Source organism: Cucumis melo, chromosome 12 (genome assembly GCF_025177605.1).
Source record: "Cucumis melo cultivar AY chromosome 12, USDA_Cmelo_AY_1.0, whole genome shotgun sequence".
Classification (NCBI taxonomy): Eukaryota; Viridiplantae; Streptophyta; class Magnoliopsida; order Cucurbitales; family Cucurbitaceae; genus Cucumis; species Cucumis melo.
In genome coordinates, this window is record NC_066868.1 from 11,049,032 (window position 1) to 11,071,968 (window position 22,937).

At 39.7% G+C, this 22,937-nt stretch overlaps 3 long non-coding RNA genes across 3 annotated transcripts; all 3 read right to left on the bottom strand.

Annotated features, from left to right (window-relative positions):
* Positions 1-5,209: 5,209 nt before the first annotated feature.
* On the bottom strand, positions 5,210-7,226 carry LOC127144255 (uncharacterized). Its single transcript, XR_007815856.1, has 3 exons — positions 6,409-7,226; positions 6,235-6,311; positions 5,210-6,161 (listed from the first exon to the last, which is right to left on the bottom strand). It is a non-coding gene; the product is annotated as an uncharacterized LOC127144255 (long non-coding RNA).
* A 4,889-nt stretch (positions 7,227-12,115) lies between these two features.
* On the bottom strand, positions 12,116-14,109 carry LOC127144256 (uncharacterized). The gene is made up of 3 exons (XR_007815857.1): positions 13,292-14,109; positions 13,118-13,194; positions 12,116-13,044 (listed from the first exon to the last, which is right to left on the bottom strand). It is a non-coding gene; the product is annotated as an uncharacterized LOC127144256 (long non-coding RNA).
* Positions 14,110-19,596: 5,487 nt separating this feature from the next.
* LOC127144259 (uncharacterized) lies at positions 19,597-20,725 on the bottom strand. Its single transcript, XR_007815860.1, has 3 exons — positions 20,503-20,725; positions 20,329-20,405; positions 19,597-20,255 (listed from the first exon to the last, which is right to left on the bottom strand). It is a non-coding gene; the product is annotated as an uncharacterized LOC127144259 (long non-coding RNA).
* Positions 20,726-22,937: the final 2,212 nt, after the last annotated feature.

The window sequence follows — 22,937 nt, forward strand, 5'->3', positions numbered from 1 at the left end:
TTCGGCTGTCTCGACGAGTCACGGCTGCGCTGCGTCGGATCTACGCGGCGCGGCGTGGCTGGCTGCGGATACGGCGCTCGGCTGCGCGGATGAGGAGCGGCTCCGGATTCGGCTTGCAGACGCGGCGCGGCTGGGATGGTGGTTCGGCTCTACTACGGCCGGCTCCGAGGGTTATTTTCGCAGCTGGCGGCGGTGGCGTGCGGTGGCGTGCGGCGGCGTGCGGCGGCGTGCGGCGGCGGCGGAGAGTGGCGGCGGCTATGGTGGGAGCAAAGTGGGGCTAGGGTTTTTCTTGGGAAGGTGATGAGTTTCACGCCTCCCAATGCCCCCTTTTTAAAGAATAAAAGAATAAAGAAATAAAAATAAATTAACACCCACACCAATTTACTTTCTTTTCTTCTTTTATTATTAATTTCTTTTCTACTTTAGTCCAATGGCAACTCTCCTCTCTCTCTCTTCATTAAAGCTACCATTGACCCTTTCCAAGGCATTAATTAATTTGTTGCTTCACAATTAATTAATTTATTTCACTCTTAAACCTCAACAATTAAATACCAAGCCAAGGAAAATTTTAACCTTAATTAAGTGTAAGTCAAAATAAATCTCATTTCATAACCACTTTAAAAAATAAAATACTCTTGAGGTGAACAATGGAACTCTAATCTACTGGGGCGTTACATTTACAGACTATATCATTGTACAATATACTTTCCCTTTAAAGAAACACACACAAAAAATCTAAAATTGATTTGAAAAAGAAAATACAGAAACATGCATGGCTCCCAAAACAAAATAATGAAGAGAAAAAAGAAAAAAAGTAGAGCCCATGAATTTGTGTGTGTGTATAGAAGGGACCCACATATAAGTTGTAAAAACCCATGATTTGGGGCAAAGGGGTTTCATTCCAATCCAAACATCAACTTGTAAGGACACTAACTATAGGAGATAACCCTAATTCAAAAAAAAAAAAACAAAAAAAAAAAAAAAAAAAAAGAGAAAGAGGATCGAGAGTGGAGGGGGGCCATAAGATCAATGGCTCTTTTTGTTTGTTGTCTTCATGTTTAGGTATGAATTTTGAAGAACATTTTTCTTTATTGCAATTTACTACAACAAGTCAAACCCATATTTGATCATAAGAAAAGGATTCACCTTTTTAAATTCTATTATTTTCTTTTTCTCTTCAAACTCACTGGGAATTTTGTTTTTATTCTATTTCAATATCTTAAGATATGATGGTGTCGTTTATCGACTTGTTAAGTTCAAAATTAGGTTGTTTTTCTAAAATGGAAGATATTTAATTAATATTGAAATAGTAGTCAAGTAATTGATTCCTTGTAATATAAAAAGTAGGTGAATTATAAGGTGTATTTAGGCTGCATCTACATCTTTATGCATTCCGCAAAATTATTTAATTATAATTTGTCAACATACTAAAATATTTTACTATTATTTTTTTTAAAAAAATTAATTCATTTTATGTGTATGAAGAGAATGAAATGGTAGATGATTGCATTTACATTGTCTTAAAATGTATTCAAGTGTTACTCTTGAAAGTGTCGTGCAATTATTCAAAATGTGTTAAATCTTTTTTACATCTCTATTGTAGAGGTCTTTGTTTTTGCATGTGAAGTGAAAATATTGCAACTCTATCTTGTTCGAAGTGTAGTTAAAACTTGATTTCTTCTCTCACATTATATTAAGTGATGAATTTCTCAGATTAATTTTGTATGGCACAAGTTTGAATTAGTAAAAGAGAACATGGGAATCAAATGGTTGGAGACTCATTTGAAGAGGGGTTGAGGCTTGAGAATCTCAAATGCTTATTATGTTTTGACTTCAAATTTTGGAAGCTTTAGTTTAAATGTTTGAAGCCATGTTTGGAATATGGATTATTAAAACATAATTTATGAAAAGAAGTTTCTTTAATTCTTTATTTTCTCCATTTCTTTTCACCTTGTTGAATAAAACTAAGTCAAGCAAATTAATGTATATGAAGAGAGTCATATATGAGTAAAGGAAAAATGTTAAGACTTTGTGTCCCATCTTTGAATGGAGAGAAAGAAGAGTGATGGGAGGGGAAGGGAAGGGAAGGGAAGGGAATCTTGAAGGCTGTAAGTGAATTTATTAGGGAGTGCCTTAAAAAAGAGATGGAGAAAGTGGAAGTAAAAAACCTATGTTGGAGCATTTTGGTAACTTTGGGGCAATGAGTTTCAATGGCTTTAATGGACCACTTCTCAAATTATTCCATCATAACATGGGACCTACTCATGTGTTTCTTCTACTTTTCCATTATATATATATAATAGGAAGGATTTTCTCAGATTCAAATGGATTTTGATTCGTCTTCCATCTTTAAACCCCTATTTTACCATAATAGCATTCTTTTACTTGACTACGTATATTTTACTCTTCGTTTATGTAAGAATGAAAACTCAAATCTCTCACTTGAGAGTTGAGCATTCAAGTTTTTTGACACACGTCGAAACTAAGGATTCTTTTTGTTAATGTTTTTATTTTTTGTATAGTATATTTCATGTTTCCTTATTTTTATTAAAATTAAAGAAAATGAGTAATGCTTTATTATGTTACTCTTTTAAGGATAGAAATATGTTTGCCTGCCAATTTTGTTTTCTATCATAGTTTATCTCATAGATTATGATATTTTATTATATTCATAAGTATTTTTGAGAAACTTTGTTATTTAATTTATATTAAATATAGAGAAAGAATTGTTAAATTTATTTATTTTTTATATATATTTATCCTACATTTTGGGGAAAATTATAAAATAATACATTTATCCAGCTTTTGAAAAAAAAATAAAGAAAAGGAAGTAAAACAAGGAATAAAAAACGTAGGGTCGTTTAGTAATCATTTAGCTATTGATTTTTGCTCTTCAAAAGTGAACCTTTTTTTTCTCCATTTATTAAGCAAAGGAGTGAATTCTTAGGCCAATATCTAAAACGAAAAATACAAAGTTTTCAATACTTAGGTTTGATTTTTAAAATATTGTTAGAATATAGGTAATACAACAATAAAATTAGATGCAAACAGAATTTTTGTATGTTTAACTTTTAGAAAATAAAAACTAGATTTCGAATAGTTATCGAATAGGATCCTATCATTTTGCATAGATTTCTCGAAAACTAGAAATAAGAAATAGAAAACTAGAAACTCCAATTCTATCAAATGAAATTAAGTTATAGATTTAAGTCACAATTAGACAGTGATAACATAATTCATCAATTGTAATTTAAAAAGTAGGCCACATTCGATTATGTTCAAATATTGAAATATGATTATGGAGTAAAAGATATTCAATCCCACTACCTTTGAAAATGACGTGAGATCCACCATATTTTTAAAAGCTTTTCAAATTTGATCTAATATTGTATTTAGGTTATAATTAAATTCACAAAAAATAAGAAACATACCCACATTGAATATTGATATGACTTTAGAATCATGTTATATGTATGTATTTATTTATTTCTAGCAAAGAAAATCAAAGCAAAACAAATAATTGTTTCTTTTTTAAAAAGAAAAACATTGCTGAGTGAGAGAATATGAGCCAAATGGGAGGGAAATTTTTTATCAATCACAAAATAGAAACCCTATGTAATCGAAGCTATTTGCCCGATATCAATATCAATAAAAAATTCCAAAATTTTGGAATATTATTTGTTCGATAACAATATCGATAAGAATTAAAATACAAACACAAATCCTAACATATGGATAAATAAAGGTATCAATAAAAAATTAAAAACATCAGTTATATGATTATATTTATAATAATGGCTAAGTAAACAATAAAAATAATAATCATATTACGTTTATAAAATTGCTAAGTTAAGATGTTCAAAAGTAATCTAATTACCTTTGACAAGTGAGATCATTTATAATTAATTTTTCGATGAAAAATTCATTATTTTTACACCATTTTTCATTTAAGTGACGTAAATATGACCATAATATAAATCAAAATATTTATAAAATATAACAAAACTTTATATTTTATATGATAAATACTGATAGAAGCTTATTAATTAATGAAATGTAAAAAAATATCATATGAAATTTTACTATATTTGTTAAAAATGTTAATTTGTTTAACCATTTCCAATCATTTTCCTAATGTATATTCGTAATACAAGGAAGTTTAAAGAAAAACATGAAATTTATATAAATTAATAATATTTAATGAAATCTTAGTTTAAAAGCCTATCGATAAATATTATTATTTCAAAAAAGTGCTTTCTTAGTTTGAATTTCTTTGGGTTAAAACTAACTTTTCTCATAATAATTGGTGAGATTTTCCATTTTGATTTTCCTTCCCCACAATGCATGCGTTAAACAAAAAACTTTTTAAAATAAAATTTTATAATAAAGAACTCAAATTTATTTTTTTAAAAAGTTGAGAGACATAACATTTAAAAATTTTATAATACAAATTAAAAGAAAACGAGTAAATTTAAAGGAGATACGTACAAATTAAGGCATATATATTTATTCAAAGTTTGGCCTTACCAATTGGAAAGATTATTTTACATTTGTAAACATTGAATGAAGACTCTATCTATGTATATAGAGTCAAATAATCATAATACTCGAAATAGTCTATTTAGACGGTTATATAATCATAACTATACCAAGGATAATGAAAATGATGTTTATGATAAACAATTAGTAAGCGCGTTTGTTTATTTGTTTATTGAATAAAGTAGTAAAGATACGATTCGATAACTATTAAGCTTTTTAAATTTCCTTTTACCATCCCAATCACTTACCCTAACAATATATATATGTAAACCTAATCTATTGAAGGTCCCATTTAGGTTGAATTTGAACAAATTTTTTTAATGGAAGTGAACCAAAATAAATTGAAAGTTTGATATGATGGGATTTGGTAGAAAAAGAAAAGAGTATCCTAAGCACTATATAGAAATTGGTTGAAAGACAAAAAGAAGAAAGTTGATTTTCTTTTTTAAAATAATAATAATGATAATAATAATAATAATAATAATAATAATAATAATAATAATAATAATAATAATAATAATAATAATATAAAAGGTCATTGAGTATGACGCTTAGAAAAAATGCCAAAAAGTAGTCTACCTGGATTGTTTGTTAAGCTACAAAATTTGAATCTTCTATATATGCTATGTAACGACCCGACTCCTTATACTGAATCGAAGTCATTACCAATATAGAACAAGTGGTTTAAGTCTTGAAAAATTTCAAAACGCATACGGTTTAAGAAATTTTATTTATAAAATTCAAACAAGGTAGTCATGCAGAAACGTAAAAGCAATCTGAAATCCTACTCGGGCCCTATCTACATAAAAGATGGTAAGTGATGTAAAGTACTCAATTTCAAACGCGAAAATCTGAAATAAGAATAAGCGGAAGCGGTAGTCCCTATGGCCCTCCACGGTCTCACTTCGGGTCGCTCGCCAGCTTGCCCTTGCCCTTGCCCCGTCCTCTACCTGAAAACATAAAACGAAGAGAGTGAGTATAAAAATACTCAGTAAGGGACCCACTACTAGTCCCACTAGGTGCCTGTTAACTTCCTGTTAGAGTCCTGATAACTGGTACCCAATCTCTGGCACGTTCCCGAACACGTGCAATCATGCGCTCCCGTAGGAACGTAACTCTGGTCTTCGGTGCCCCGAGGGACACCTAGGACAGTCGGGATGCGAGGACCCCGTCGAGTCACTCGAGTCATATCTATATCCATGCTAGACTGGCGTCCCGTCGGACCACACAGTCCTCAATAGGTGGTGATCCCGAAGGACACCCATGCAGGTACGACTCTAACAGATCGAGCTAACAGGTACCCTAAGTGCAGTATACATACACATGGCATCAGCATATAACATATCATATAAATCATCTCTGCCCTCTCCGTCTCGACATTCGTCGTATAACTATAACGGCTCTCGCCACACATAACAGGCTATAGTATAGCCATACCGTCATTTACATCATACTAACATTGATTTCAGGCATCGTACCGTCCAATCCCCAACATGCAAAATTGGAGTATACATCATCTCATATTTCTAAGCGTGGAGCTAGTAGTAGAATCTCTTACCTGGAGATTTACTTGACGAGTCCTAACCGCGAGGCAGTACGCTTTCCAAGCGACGAGGTCCTAACTGTTTAATATGCCAAAATTCGTAATTAGGTCGCCCACGATTAACGGTTCAAAACTCATTCGAAATGACTTACCCTAGAAGGAGATTGCAGTGCTCAAGCCCCTACTGAAGAAATCCCCCGCTGCAGCAGTTACTTGGTCCAAGACGTCCCTTAAGAGAAATGATCCAATTTAATTCCAAATTAAATTAACTAGTGCCCAAAATATTGAATCTTACTGGATAATGCCAAAATAATTGATTTAATTACCAAAAATTAGGTGGAAGGAGCCAAATTAGGCTTGGCGGCTCGGCTGGAAGGAGACAGAGATCGGCTCGGCTCGGCTTGGCGCAAGGATCTTGCGCGTGCGGCTCGGCTCGCGTCAGCAAGGAGGCGCGGCTCGGCTTGCAGTGCAGGCGGCGCGGCGCGGCTTGTGGTGCAGACCGGCGCGGCTCGTGGCGTGGGATGGGCGCGCGCGGGCTCGGCTTGCGACTCGGAGCGGGCGTGCGCGAGCGTGGAGCGGGTTCGGTTTCGGGCGAGCGGGCGCGGGTCGGTTTCGGGCGAGCGGGCGCGGATCGGTTTCGGGTTCGGGCGTCGGCCGAAACGTGGGTTCGGCTTCGACGGCTGGAGGCACGCGCGGCGGATCGGCTTCGAGTGGCGGCTGCGGGAGACGGCTGTGCGCGGATCGAAGCGGCTCCCTTCGGCTTCGATCGGAGCGGCGCGGCTGGCTGGCTTCGGCTGTCTCGACGAGTCCCGGCTGCGCTGCGTCGGATCTACGCGGCGCGGCGTGGCTGGCTGCGGATACGGCGCTCGGCTGCGCGGATGAGGAGCGGCTCCGGATTCGGCTTGCAGACGCGGCGCGGCTGGGATGGTGGTTCGGCTCTACTACGGCCGGCTCCGAGGGTTATTTTCGCAGCTGGCGGCGGTGGCGTGCGGTGGCGTGCGGCGGCGTGCGGCGGCGTGCGGCGGCGGCGGAGAGTGGCGGCGGCTATGGTGGGAGCAAAGTGGGGCTAGGGTTTTTCTTGGGAAGGTGATGAGTTTCACGCCTCCCAATGCCCCCTTTTTAAAGAATAAAAGAATAAAGAAATAAAAATAAATTAACACCCACACCAATTTACTTTCTTTTCTTCTTTTATTATTAATTTCTTTTCTACTTTAGTCCAATGGCAACTCTCCTCTCTCTCTCTTCATTAAAGCTACCATTGACCCTTTCCAAGGCATTAATTAATTTGTTGCTTCACAATTAATTAATTTATTTCACTCTTAAACCTCAACAATTAAATACCAAGCCAAGGAAAATTTTAACCTTAATTAAGTGTAAGTCAAAATAAATCTCATTTCATAACCACTTTAAAAAATAAAATACTCTTGAGGTGAACAATGGAACTCTAATCTACTGGGGCGTTACATTTACAGACTATATCATTGTACAATATACTTTCCCTTTAAAGAAACACACACAAAAAATCTAAAATTGATTTGAAAAAGAAAATACAGAAACATGCATGGCTCCCAAAACAAAATAATGAAGAGAAAAAAGAAAAAAAGTAGAGCCCATGAATTTGTGTGTGTGTATAGAAGGGACCCACATATAAGTTGTAAAAACCCATGATTTGGGGCAAAGGGGTTTCATTCCAATCCAAACATCAACTTGTAAGGACACTAACTATAGGAGATAACCCTAATTCAAAAAAAAAAAAACAAAAAAAAAAAAAAAAAAAAAGAGAAAGAGGATCGAGAGTGGAGGGGGGCCATAAGATCAATGGCTCTTTTTGTTTGTTGTCTTCATGTTTAGGTATGAATTTTGAAGAACATTTTTCTTTATTGCAATTTACTACAACAAGTCAAACCCATATTTGATCATAAGAAAAGGATTCACCTTTTTAAATTCTATTATTTTCTTTTTCTCTTCAAACTCACTGGGAATTTTGTTTTTATTCTATTTCAATATCTTAAGATATGATGGTGTCGTTTATCGACTTGTTAAGTTCAAAATTAGGTTGTTTTTCTAAAATGGAAGATATTTAATTAATATTGAAATAGTAGTCAAGTAATTGATTCCTTGTAATATAAAAAGTAGGTGAATTATAAGGTGTATTTAGGCTGCATCTACATCTTTATGCATTCCGCAAAATTATTTAATTATAATTTGTCAACATACTAAAATATTTTACTATTATTTTTTTTAAAAAAATTAATTCATTTTATGTGTATGAAGAGAATGAAATGGTAGATGATTGCATTTACATTGTCTTAAAATGTATTCAAGTGTTACTCTTGAAAGTGTCGTGCAATTATTCAAAATGTGTTAAATCTTTTTTACATCTCTATTGTAGAGGTCTTTGTTTTTGCATGTGAAGTGAAAATATTGCAACTCTATCTTGTTCGAAGTGTAGTTAAAACTTGATTTCTTCTCTCACATTATATTAAGTGATGAATTTCTCAGATTAATTTTGTATGGCACAAGTTTGAATTAGTAAAAGAGAACATGGGAATCAAATGGTTGGAGACTCATTTGAAGAGGGGTTGAGGCTTGAGAATCTCAAATGCTTATTATGTTTTGACTTCAAATTTTGGAAGCTTTAGTTTAAATGTTTGAAGCCATGTTTGGAATATGGATTATTAAAACATAATTTATGAAAAGAAGTTTCTTTAATTCTTTATTTTCTCCATTTCTTTTCACCTTGTTGAATAAAACTAAGTCAAGCAAATTAATGTATATGAAGAGAGTCATATATGAGTAAAGGAAAAATGTTAAGACTTTGTGTCCCATCTTTGAATGGAGAGAAAGAAGAGTGATGGGAGGGGAAGGGAAGGGAAGGGAAGGGAATCTTGAAGGCTGTAAGTGAATTTATTAGGGAGTGCCTTAAAAAAGAGATGGAGAAAGTGGAAGTAAAAAACCTATGTTGGAGCATTTTGGTAACTTTGGGGCAATGAGTTTCAATGGCTTTAATGGACCACTTCTCAAATTATTCCATCATAACATGGGACCTACTCATGTGTTTCTTCTACTTTTCCATTATATATATATAATAGGAAGGATTTTCTCAGATTCAAATGGATTTTGATTCGTCTTCCATCTTTAAACCCCTATTTTACCATAATAGCATTCTTTTACTTGACTACGTATATTTTACTCTTCGTTTATGTAAGAATGAAAACTCAAATCTCTCACTTGAGAGTTGAGCATTCAAGTTTTTTGACACACGTCGAAACTAAGGATTCTTTTTGTTAATGTTTTTATTTTTTGTATAGTATATTTCATGTTTCCTTATTTTTATTAAAATTAAAGAAAATGAGTAATGCTTTATTATGTTACTCTTTTAAGGATAGAAATATGTTTGCCTGCCAATTTTGTTTTCTATCATAGTTTATCTCATAGATTATGATATTTTATTATATTCATAAGTATTTTTGAGAAACTTTGTTATTTAATTTATATTAAATATAGAGAAAGAATTGTTAAATTTATTTATTTTTTATATATATTTATCCTACATTTTGGGGAAAATTATAAAATAATACATTTATCCAGCTTTTGAAAAAAAAATAAAGAAAAGGAAGTAAAACAAGGAATAAAAAACGTAGGGTCGTTTAGTAATCATTTAGCTATTGATTTTTGCTCTTCAAAAGTGAACCTTTTTTTTCTCCATTTATTAAGCAAAGGAGTGAATTCTTAGGCCAATATCTAAAACGAAAAATACAAAGTTTTCAATACTTAGGTTTGATTTTTAAAATATTGTTAGAATATAGGTAATACAACAATAAAATTAGATGCAAACAGAATTTTTGTATGTTTAACTTTTAGAAAATAAAAACTAGATTTCGAATAGTTATCGAATAGGATCCTATCATTTTGCATAGATTTCTCGAAAACTAGAAATAAGAAATAGAAAACTAGAAACTCCAATTCTATCAAATGAAATTAAGTTATAGATTTAAGTCACAATTAGACAGTGATAACATAATTCATCAATTGTAATTTAAAAAGTAGGCCACATTCGATTATGTTCAAATATTGAAATATGATTATGGAGTAAAAGATATTCAATCCCACTACCTTTGAAAATGACGTGAGATCCACCATATTTTTAAAAGCTTTTCAAATTTGATCTAATATTGTATTTAGGTTATAATTAAATTCACAAAAAATAAGAAACATACCCACATTGAATATTGATATGACTTTAGAATCATGTTATATGTATGTATTTATTTATTTCTAGCAAAGAAAATCAAAGCAAAACAAATAATTGTTTCTTTTTTAAAAAGAAAAACATTGCTGAGTGAGAGAATATGAGCCAAATGGGAGGGAAATTTTTTATCAATCACAAAATAGAAACCCTATGTAATCGAAGCTATTTGCCCGATATCAATATCAATAAAAAATTCCAAAATTTTGGAATATTATTTGTTCGATAACAATATCGATAAGAATTAAAATACAAACACAAATCCTAACATATGGATAAATAAAGGTATCAATAAAAAATTAAAAACATCAGTTATATGATTATATTTATAATAATGGCTAAGTAAACAATAAAAATAATAATCATATTACGTTTATAAAATTGCTAAGTTAAGATGTTCAAAAGTAATCTAATTACCTTTGACAAGTGAGATCATTTATAATTAATTTTTCGATGAAAAATTCATTATTTTTACACCATTTTTCATTTAAGTGACGTAAATATGACCATAATATAAATCAAAATATTTATAAAATATAACAAAACTTTATATTTTATATGATAAATACTGATAGAAGCTTATTAATTAATGAAATGTAAAAAAATATCATATGAAATTTTACTATATTTGTTAAAAATGTTAATTTGTTTAACCATTTCCAATCATTTTCCTAATGTATATTCGTAATACAAGGAAGTTTAAAGAAAAACATGAAATTTATATAAATTAATAATATTTAATGAAATCTTAGTTTAAAAGCCTATCGATAAATATTATTATTTCAAAAAAGTGCTTTCTTAGTTTGAATTTCTTTGGGTTAAAACTAACTTTTCTCATAATAATTGGTGAGATTTTCCATTTTGATTTTCCTTCCCCACAATGCATGCGTTAAACAAAAAACTTTTTAAAATAAAATTTTATAATAAAGAACTCAAATTTATTTTTTTAAAAAGTTGAGAGACATAACATTTAAAAATTTTATAATACAAATTAAAAGAAAACGAGTAAATTTAAAGGAGATACGTACAAATTAAGGCATATATATTTATTCAAAGTTTGGCCTTACCAATTGGAAAGATTATTTTACATTTGTAAACATTGAATGAAGACTCTATCTATGTATATAGAGTCAAATAATCATAATACTCGAAATAGTCTATTTAGACGGTTATATAATCATAACTATACCAAGGATAATGAAAATGATGTTTATGATAAACAATTAGTAAGCGCGTTTGTTTATTTGTTTATTGAATAAAGTAGTAAAGATACGATTCGATAACTATTAAGCTTTTTAAATTTCCTTTTACCATCCCAATCACTTACCCTAACAATATATATATGTAAACCTAATCTATTGAAGGTCCCATTTAGGTTGAATTTGAACAAATTTTTTTAATGGAAGTGAACCAAAATAAATTGAAAGTTTGATATGATGGGATTTGGTAGAAAAAGAAAAGAGTATCCTAAGCACTATATAGAAATTGGTTGAAAGACAAAAAGAAGAAAGTTGATTTTCTTTTTTAAAATAATAATAATGATAATAATAATAATAATAATAATAATAATAATAATAATAATAATAATAATAATAATAATAATAATAATAATAATAATATAAAAGGTCATTGAGTATGACGCTTAGAAAAAATGCCAAAAAGTAGTCTACCTGGATTGTTTGTTAAGCTACAAAATTTGAATCTTCTATATATGCTATGTAACGACCCGACTCCTTATACTGAATCGAAGTCATTACCAATATAGAACAAGTGGTTTAAGTCTTGAAAAATTTCAAAACGCATACGGTTTAAGAAATTTTATTTATAAAATTCAAACAAGGTAGTCATGCAGAAACGTAAAAGCAATCTGAAATCCTACTCGGGCCCTATCTACATAAAAGATGGTAAGTGATGTAAAGTACTCAATTTCAAACGCGAAAATCTGAAATAAGAATAAGCGGAAGCGGTAGTCCCTATGGCCCTCCACGGTCTCACTTCGGGTCGCTCGCCAGCTTGCCCTTGCCCTTGCCCCGTCCTCTACCTGAAAACATAAAACGAAGAGAGTGAGTATAAAAATACTCAGTAAGGGACCCACTACTAGTCCCACTAGGTGCCTGTTAACTTCCTGTTAGAGTCCTGATAACTGGTACCCAATCTCTGGCACGTTCCCGAACACGTGCAATCATGCGCTCCCGTAGGAACGTAACTCTGGTCTTCGGTGCCCCGAGGGACACCTAGGACAGTCGGGATGCGAGGACCCCGTCGAGTCACTCGAGTCATATCTATATCCATGCTAGACTGGCGTCCCGTCGGACCACACAGTCCTCAATAGGTGGTGATCCCGAAGGACACCCATGCAGGTACGACTCTAACAGATCGAGCTAACAGGTACCCTAAGTGCAGTATACATACACATGGCATCAGCATATAACATATCATATAAATCATCTCTGCCCTCTCCGTCTCGACATTCGTCGTATAACTATAACGGCTCTCGCCACACATAACAGGCTATAGTATAGCCATACCGTCATTTACATCATACTAACATTGATTTCAGGCATCGTACCGTCCAATCCCCAACATGCAAAATTGGAGTATACATCATCTCATATTTCTAAGCGTGGAGCTAGTAGTAGAATCTCTTACCTGGAGATTTACTTGACGAGTCCTAACCGCGAGGCAGTACGCTTTCCAAGCGACGAGGTCCTAACTGTTTAATATGCCAAAATTCGTAATTAGGTCGCCCACGATTAACGGTTCAAAACTCATTCGAAATGACTTACCCTAGAAGGAGATTGCAGTGCTCAAGCCCCTACTGAAGAAATCCCCCGCTGCAGCAGTTACTTGGTCCAAGACGTCCCTTAAGAAAAATGATCCAATTTAATTCCAAATTAAATTAACTAGTGCCCAAAATATTGAATCTTACTGGATAATGCCAAAATAATTGATTTAATTACCAAAAATTAGGTGGAAGGAGCCAAATTAGGCTTGGCGGCTCGGCTGGAAGGAGACAGAGATCGGCTCGGCTCGGCTTGGCGCAAGGATCTTGCGCGTGCGGCTCGGCTCGCGTCAGCAAGGAGGCGCGGCTCGGCTTGCAGTGCAGGCGGCGCGGCGCGGCTTGTGGTGCAGACCGGCGCGGCTCGTAGCGTGGGATGGGCGTGCGCGGGCTCGGCTTGCGACTCGGAGCGGGCGTGCGCGAGCGTGGAGCGGGTTCGGTTTCGGGCGAGCGGGCGCGGGTCGGTTTCGGGCGAGCGGGCGCGGATCGGTTTCGGGTTCGGGCGTCGGCCGAAACGTGGGTTCGGCTTCGACGGCTGGAGGCACGCGCGGCGGATCGGCTTCGAGTGGCGGCTGCGGGAGACGGCTGTGCGCGGATCGAAGCGGCTCCCTTCGGCTTCGATCGGAGCGGCGCGGCTGGCTGGCTTCGGCTGTCTCGACGAGTCCCGGCTGCGCTGCGTCGGATCTACGCGGCGCGGCGTGGCTGGCTGCGGATACGGCGCTCGGCTGCGCGGATGAGGAGCGGCTCCGGATTCGGCTTGCAGACGCGGCGCGGCTGGGATGGTGGTTCGGCTCTACTACGGCCGGCTCCGAGGGTTATTTTCGCAGCTGGCGGCGGTGGCGTGCGGTGGCGTGCGGCGGCGTGCGGCGGCGTGCGGCGGCGGCGGAGAGTGGCGGCGGCTATGGTGGGAGCAAAGTGGGGCTAGGGTTTTTCTTGGGAAGGTGATGAGTTTCACGCCTCCCAATGCCCCCTTTTTAAAGAATAAAAGAATAAAGAAATAAAAATAAATTAACACCCACACCAATTTACTTTCTTTTCTTCTTTTATTATTAATTTCTTTTCTACTTTAGTCCAATGGCAACTCTCCTCTCTCTCTCTTCATTAAAGCTACCATTGACCCTTTCCAAGGCATTAATTAATTTGTTGCTTCACAATTAATTAATTTATTTCACTCTTAAACCTCAACAATTAAATACCAAGCCAAGGAAAATTTTAACCTTAATTAAGTGTAAGTCAAAATAAATCTCATTTCATAACCACTTTAAAAAATAAAATACTCTTGAGGTGAACAATGGAACTCTAATCTACTGGGGCGTTACAACCTTCCCTCCTAAAAAAAAACTTTCGTCCTCGAAAGTTCTAATCCTCGAACAGCTCGGGGTACTGGGCTCTCATATCCTCTTCTTTCTCCCACGTGGCCTCTTCCACTCCATGGTTCTGCCAAAGGATTTTGACCAGTGGAATTTCTCGACTGCGAAGCTTCTTGACCTCCCTTGCCAAGACCTCGACAGGCTGCTCCTCGTAGCTCAAGTTCTCGCTAATCTGCAGTGGTTCGAAGTCCACCACATGTGTTGGGTCTGCGACATATTTCCTCAGCATGGAGATATGGAATACGTCGTGCACTGCAGCAAAAGATGGGGGTAGCGCCAAGCGGTACGCCACGGGGCCGATCCGCTCCAATATCTCGAACGGCCCTACGAAGCGTGGACTCAGCTTCCCCTTCTTCGCGAACCTCAGAACACCCTTCATGGGTGCAACCTTCAGAAAGACCATATCTCCCACTTCAAACTCGAGGTCCTTACGTCGTACATCAGCGTAACTCTTCTGTCTGCTCTGGGCTGTCAGCATACGAGCTCGGATCTTCTGTATGGCTGCGTTGGTCGTCTGCACTAACTCGGGGCCTAGCATCCTCTGCTCTCCAACCTCGCCCCAGCAGACAGGGGATCTACAGCACTTGCCATACAGAGCCTCGAACGGTGCCATACCGATGGTAGCCTGGTAGCTGTTGTTATAGGCAAACTCCATTAGATGCAGATGGGAGTCCCAACTTCCTGAAAACTCTAGTACGCAGGCTCGCAGCATGTCCTCCAAAATCTGGTTCAATCTCTCTGTCTGACCATCAGTCTGAGGGTGGAATGCCGTGCTGAAGTCCAACCTCGTACCTAATGCAAGTTGAAGTCCTTTCCAGAACTTCGATGTGAAACGGGCGTCTCTGTCTGAAATGATGGATACGGGTACTCCATGTAGTCTCACAATCTCTGTCATATATAGCTGCCCCCACTTACTGGCAGTGTAAGTGGATTTCCCTGGCACGAAATGGGCCGACTTCGTGAGTCTGTCGACCACAACCCAGATCACCGTGTAGCCCCTCAGGGTCTTGGGCAGTCCCGTAATAAAATCCATCGACACACTCTCCCACTTCCACTCTGGCACACTCAAGGGTTGCAACAACCCTGCTGGATGCTGCCTAGGTGCCTTCACCTGTTGGCACACCAAGCATCTACTGACAAAGTCTGCCACATCCCTCTTCATGCCCCTCCACCAATAGACACTCCTTAAGTCCTGGTACATCTTCGTACTCCCAGGGTGCATGGTAAACGGGGAACTGTGGGCCTCAGTCAAAAGCTCCGTCTTAACTGCGCTGTCTTCCGGCACACACAGGCGTCCCTCAAACATAAGGCCACCGTCAGAGGATATGGAGAAGTCTTCACCTTCCTCTGTCTCTACCACGCGACGCTTCTCTGCCAAGTAAGGATCATTCAGCTGAGCAGCAATGATCTTTTGCCTCAAGGTTGGCTGAACTGTCAACTGAGCCAACTGTGCGGTAACCTCACCTACTGAGACTGCAATCTCGGCTCTCTCAAAATCTCTGAGTAAGGGGGTCTGCTTGGTGATTAGCGCTGCTGAATGTGCCACTTTCCTACTCAGCGCGTCAGCCACTACATTTGCTTTGCCTGGGTGGTATAGGATCTCGCAGTCGTAGTCTTTCACCAACTCGAGCCACCTCCTCTGCCTCATGTTCAACTCCTTCTGAGTGAAGAAGTACTTCAGGCTCTTATGGTCGGTGTAAATCTGAATCTTCTCACCGTACAGATAGTGCCTCCATATCTTCAGTGCAAAGACTACAGCTGCCAACTCCAAGTCATGGGTAGGGTAGTTCTGCTCATGGATCTTCAACTGGCGGGAGGCATAAGCAACTACCTTACCTTGCTGCATCAGGACACAGCCCAGTCCCTTCTTGGAGGCGTCACTATAAATTACAAAGTTTCCCGAACCATCGGGCACTGTCAGGACCGGTGCAGTCACTAGCTTCTGTTTGAGCTCCTGAAAGCTCCTCTCGCATGCTGGGCTCCAGACAAAAGGGGTTCCCTTTCTGGTCAACTGGGTCAACGGGCTGGCTATACGTGAGAAGTCTTCCACGAACCTCCTGTAGTAACCTGCCAAGCCCAGAAAACTTCGAATTTCACTAACCGTGGACGGTCGAGTCCAGTTGGTCACCGCTTCAATCTTTGCGGGATCTACTGAAACTCCCTCACTGGAAACCACGTGGCCAAGAAACGTCACCTTCCTTAACCAGAATTCACACTTGGAGAATTTGGCATACAACTTGTTGGCTCGGAGGGTCTCCAAAACCTGGTGTAAGTGCTTCTCGTGCTCCGCCTCAGTTTTTGAGTAAATGAGGATGTCGTCAATGAAGACTATGACGAACGAGTCTAGAAAGTCCTTAAACACCCTGTTCATCAAATCCATGAATACTGCAGGAGCGTTAGTCAAGCCGAAAGACATCACAACGAATTCGTAATGTCCGTACCTCGATCGAAAGGCCGTCTTGGGAATGTCACCGTCCCTAATCCTCAACTGGTGATAGCCTGATCGCAGGTCGATCTTGGAAAAGACAGTGGCTCCCTGCAACTGATCGAACAGGTCGTCAATCCTGGGCAAGGGGTAGCGGTTTTTGACTGTCACCTTGTTCAGCTCTCGGTAGTCAATACAAAGGCGCATCGACCCATCCTTCTTCTTCACGAACAATACTGGGGCTCCCCAAGGCGACACACTGGGCCGGATGAAGCCTTTGTCCAGCAACTCCTGTAACTGGACCTTCAACTCCTTTAGCTCGGCTGGAGCCATTCTGTAAGGGGCCCTCGAGATAGGGGCAGTGCCCGGCTCTAACTCGATGGCGAAGTCTACTTCTCTGGGAGGCGGAAGTCCTGGAAGTTCGTCTGGGAAAACGTCGGGGTACTCCCTTACCACTGGTTCGGAAGATAGGGAAACTTCTGGCTCTCTCACATCCACTACGCTTGCCAAGATGCCCCAAGTTCCCTGGCTGAGTAGTTTACTAGCCTTCATGGCTGAGATGACCTTGGGTATACATACCATGCCTGCCCCCCTGAATTTGAAGCTAGCCTCGGAGGGAGGGTTAAAGACAACCTCCTTGCCAAAACAGTCTATATTTGCATGGTTGGCTGACAGCCAATCCATGCCTAGTATCACGTCAAAGTCCTGCATGTCTAACACTAGTAAGGTCACGTCTAACATACGATTCGCTATCTCTACCCGACATGCCTTTATTTGTTCTTTGGACAACAGGACCTCCCCAGATGGAGTAGAAACCGATAAAACACTACCCAAAGGCTCTACCTCCAAACCCACATGCTGAACGAAAACGGAGGATATAAACGAGTGGGATGACCCAGAGTCAAATAGCACAAAAGCATAATGCCCCAAAATTGGGAGCGTACCTGTCACCACTGTGCCAGCTCGCTCGGCCTCCTGCCGGGTGGTGGCGAAAACTCTCCCCTGCTGGGACGCAGAAGGCTGGGGCGGTGTCGTCTCAAAGGGTTTCCGAGGACACACATCAGCAGTGTGCCCCGGCTGTCTACATCTGAAGCAGACTCCACTTCCAGCTAAGCAACGACCTCCGTGGACTCTCCCGCAGGTAGTACAAGCGGGTAGCTCTCTCAGAGTCCTCCCGGCTGCTGCAAGCTCCCGTCGGTGTCTCTGGAAGACACCTCCTGACCTCAGTGTTCGCTGCGGTGCTACGTCAGGCTGCGTCTCCACCTTTCTCTTCTGTCCCAAGGCTGACCCTCTGCCGGCGGCCTTAGACGGATCGGCTCTCTCAGGCAGGCTCAAATCCAGTGCTATACGTAGTGCATCAGCATGCGTGGCTGGGCGGAGGGCTCTGACAATGCCCTGAAGGTCTAGCCTGAGTCCTCTAACGAATTTCTCCGTCCTGGCAGCCTCATCCCTTACCATATCGGGAGCAAAGCGGGACAGCATATCGAACTCGGCGTCGTACTGCTCCACCGTCATGTCGCCTTGCTCCAAGTTTAGGAACTCTTGCAGCTTGGCGTGCTTCACATTTGCAGAGAAGAACTTAGCATAGAAGTTCTCCTTGAACTGCTCCCAAGTTATTTTGCTGACATCGCCCCCCAGCATTCTCTCAGCGGTCTCCCACCAGGCGGTGCCCCTGTCCTCCAAGAAGAAGACTGCACACTGCACCTTCTGGTCTTCTGGGCACTTCATGTACCGGAAAATAGTCTCTATGGACGTCAACCACATTTGGGCCTTTGTGGGGTTGTCCATGGATCCGTCAAAGGTCTTGGGATTATACTTCCTGAAATCCCGTAAGTGCTTCGCCTCGGCCGACAGTTGAACTGGTACTGGTTGAGCTTCCTCAGGGGCTGGAGGAGCGACGGCCTGAGCCGGAACAGGGGCGGCCTGGGCCTGAGCAGGGGCGGCCTGGTTCTGCTGGGCGGCAAGGAAGGGCGCCAAAGCAGCTTGCAGCATGTCCTGATAACGCTGCTCCATCGCGGCGAGATCCGCCTGGGTGACCGGTGCGTTTGGGTCGACTGCCGGTGCAACAGGTGGCGCCTCCGGCTGGCCACGACCGGCTCCTCTGCCTCCCCTACCACCTCCTCGGCGTGCACCCCTACGTGGCGGCATTCTCCCTAAAATTCACCAACAAACTTTTCACCACGAGAACTTAACACCCTATATCTAGGTCTTAGACTATTCAGGCAAAATTGTAATCTTAACATTAGCAAGGCTTTAGACATACCTGGCGAGTGCCGAAGGACCGTATAGCCATAGGGTGAAGTAAAACCAAAACAAAAAAAATGACTTACATCGTAGGTCAGTCTACAGAACCTAAAACACTGTGCTCTGATACCAACTGTAACGACCCGACTCCTTATACTGAATCGAAGTCATTACCAATATAGAACAAGTGGTTTAAGTCTTGAAAAATTTCAAAACGCATACGGTTTAAGAAATTTTATTTATAAAATTCAAACAAGGTAGTCATGCAGAAACGTAAAAGCAATCTGAAATCCTACTCGGGCCCTATCTACATAAAAGATGGTAAGTGATGTAAAGTACTCAATTTCAAACGCGAAAATCTGAAATAAGAATAAGCGGAAGCGGTAGTCCCTATGGCCCTCCACGGTCTCACTTCGGCCCTCCACGGTCTCTACCTGAAAACATAAAACGAAGAGAGTGAGTATAAAAATACTCAGTAAGGGACCCACTACTAGTCCCACTAGGTGCCTGTTAACTTCCTGTTAGAGTCCTGATAACTGGTACCCAATCTCTGGCACGTTCCCGAACACGTGCAATCATGCGCTCCCGTAGGAACGTAACTCTGGTCTTCGGTGCCCCGAGGGACACCTAGGACAGTCGGGATGCGAGGACCCCGTCGAGTCACTCGAGTCATATCTATATCCATGCTAGACTGGCGTCCCGTCGGACCACACAGTCCTCAATAGGTGGTGATCCCGAAGGACACCCATGCAGGTACGACTCTAACAGATCGAGCTAACAGGTACCCTAAGTGCAGTATACATACACATGGCATCAGCATATAACATATCATATAAATCATCTCTGCCCTCTCCGTCTCGACATTCGTCGTATAACTATAACGGCTCTCGCCACACATAACAGGCTATAGTATAGCCATACCGTCATTTACATCATACTAACATTGATTTCAGGCATCGTACCGTCCAATCCCCAACATGCAAAATTGGAGTATACATCATCTCATATTTCTAAGCGTGGAGCTAGTAGTAGAATCTCTTACCTGGAGATTTACTTGACGAGTCCTAACCGCGAGGCAGTACGCTTTCCAAGCGACGAGGTCCTAACTGTTTAATATGCCAAAATTCGTAATTAGGTCGCCCACGATTAACGGTTCAAAACTCATTCGAAATGACTTACCCTAGAAGGAGATTGCAGTGCTCAAGCCCCTACTGAAGAAATCCCCCGCTGCAGCAGTTACTTGGTCCAAGACGTCCCTTAAGAAAAATGATCCAATTTAATTCCAAATTAAATTAACTAGTGCCCAAAATATTGAATCTTACTGGATAATGCCAAAATAATTGATTTAATTACCAAAAATTAGGTGGAAGGAGCCAAATTAGGCTTGGCGGCTCGGCTGGAAGGAGACAGAGATCGGCTCGGCTCGGCTTGGCGCAAGGATCTTGCGCGTGCGGCTCGGCTCGCGTCAGCAAGGAGGCGCGGCTCGGCTTGCAGTGCAGGCGGCGCGGCGCGGCTTGTGGTGCAGACCGGCGCGGCTCGTGGCGTGGGATGGGCGCGCGCGGGCTCGGCTTGCGACTCGGAGCGGACGTGCGCGAGCGTGGAGCGGGTTCGGTTTCGGGCGAGCGGGCGCGGGTCGGTTTCGGGCGAGCGGGGCGCGGATCGGTTTCGGGTTCGGGCGTCGGCCGAAACGTGGGTTCGGCTTCGACGGCTGGAGGCACGCGCGGCGGATCGGCTTCGAGTGGCGGCTGCGGGAGACGGCTGTGCGCGGATCGAAGCGGCTCCCTTCGGCTTCGATCGGAGCGGCGCGGCTGGCTGGCTTCGGCTGTCTCGACGAGTCCCGGCTGCGCTGCGTCGGATCTACGCGGCGCGGCGTGGCTGGCTGCGGATACGGCGCTCGGCTGCGCGGATGAGGAGCGGCTCCGGATTCGGCTTGCAGACGCGGCGCGGCTGGGATGGTGGTTCGGCTCTACTACGGCCGGCTCCGAGGGTTATTTTCGCAGCTGGCGGCGGTGGCGTGCGGTGGCGTGCGGCGGCGTGCGGCGGCGGCGGAGAGTGGCGGCGGCTATGGTGGGAGCAAAGTGGGGCTAGGGTTTTTCTTGGGAAGGTGATGAGTTTCACGCCTCCCAATGCCCCCTTTTTAAAGAATAAAAGAATAAAGAAATAAAAAATAAATTAACACCCACACCAATTTACTTTCTTTTCTTCTTTTATTATTAATTTCTTTTCTACTTTAGTCCAATGGCAACTCTCCTCTCTCTCTCTTCATTAAAGCCACCATTGACCCTTTCCAAGGCATTAATTAATTTGTTGCTTCACAATTAATTAATTTATTTCACTCTTAAACCTCAACAATTAAATACCAAGCCAAGGAAAATTTTAACCTTAATTAAGTGTAAGTCAAAATAAATCTCATTTCATAACCACTTTAAAAAATAAAATACTCTTGAGGTGAACAATGGAACTCTAATCTACTGGGGCGTTACATGCTATCTTCAAATGCAATGCACTATATTATATATCAATATTAGATTTAATCTCTTACTTTCTTTTACTTTTTAGTTTTAAAATATTTATATCATCCCTATCAGATTTATTAATAGGATCTTAAACAACAAAATATTTGCCTTGTAGAAAACAATTTCAAAAATGGAAAAAACCTAGAGGCCTATCGTGTAAAATACTAAAAATGTCACGTCAACCACGATGTCAATACGCGCGACGATGTCAACAATGCGCGCGTAATATATTTGCGATTGTTTAAATTTGGTTATTATTTGGTATGCGACCATTCAGATATAGCTATAATTTATCTTTTCAATTCTATCGTTTAATTTTGTTACACGATCGTTCAGATTTGACGTTTAGATTTGGGTCCCTAAATCTAAACGATCTTTTTTTTAAATTTGGTACACTATTTTTTTAATTCTTTTTATACACGATCGTTTAGATTTCTTTAAACGATAATTTTTTACATGATCGTTTACATTTGGCTACTCCAATCTAAATGATTTTTTTAAGATTCTTTATACACGGTCTTTACTTTTTTTACACGATCGTTTACATTTGGCTACACGATCATCTACTTATATTTATACGATCATTTACATTTGGCTACTCCAATCTAAATTATTTTTTTTTCAAGATTCTTTATACACGATCTTGTATTTTTTTTACACGATCATTTACATTTGGTTACTCAAATCTAAATGATTTTTTTCAAGATTCTTTATACACGATCTTTTATTTTTTTTACACAATCGTTTACTTTTTTTACATGATCGTTTACATTTGACTACTCCAATCTAAATGATTTTTTTTTTCAAAATTTTGTATACACGATCTTTTAAATTTTGCTATTTTTTGTATACGGTTGTTTAGATTTGGTTACCCAAATTTAAACGACGTAAAAAAAAAGAGGAAAAGAAGAATGACGATGAAAAGAAATCACAGCGGAAAAAAAAAGAGGAAAAGAAAAAATGCGATAGAAAGATTAAACGACGTAAAAAAAGAATTAGAAAAGAAGAAAGACGATGGAAAGAAATCGCAGCAAAAAAAGAAAAAAAAATAAAGATGATAAAGAAATCGCAGTAGAAAGACGATGAAAGAAATTGCGAAGAAGAGAAGAAAGATGGAAGGGCGAATCTGGAATATTTAAAAAATGACCTACTTTATGCGTATTTTGTTACATTTATGAAAGTTTCCCTTTATTAATTGTTTTCAAATAACGTAATTAAAATCCATTTTTCATTCAATTTAGAGTAAAATTAATAATATGAATAAAATCAGTT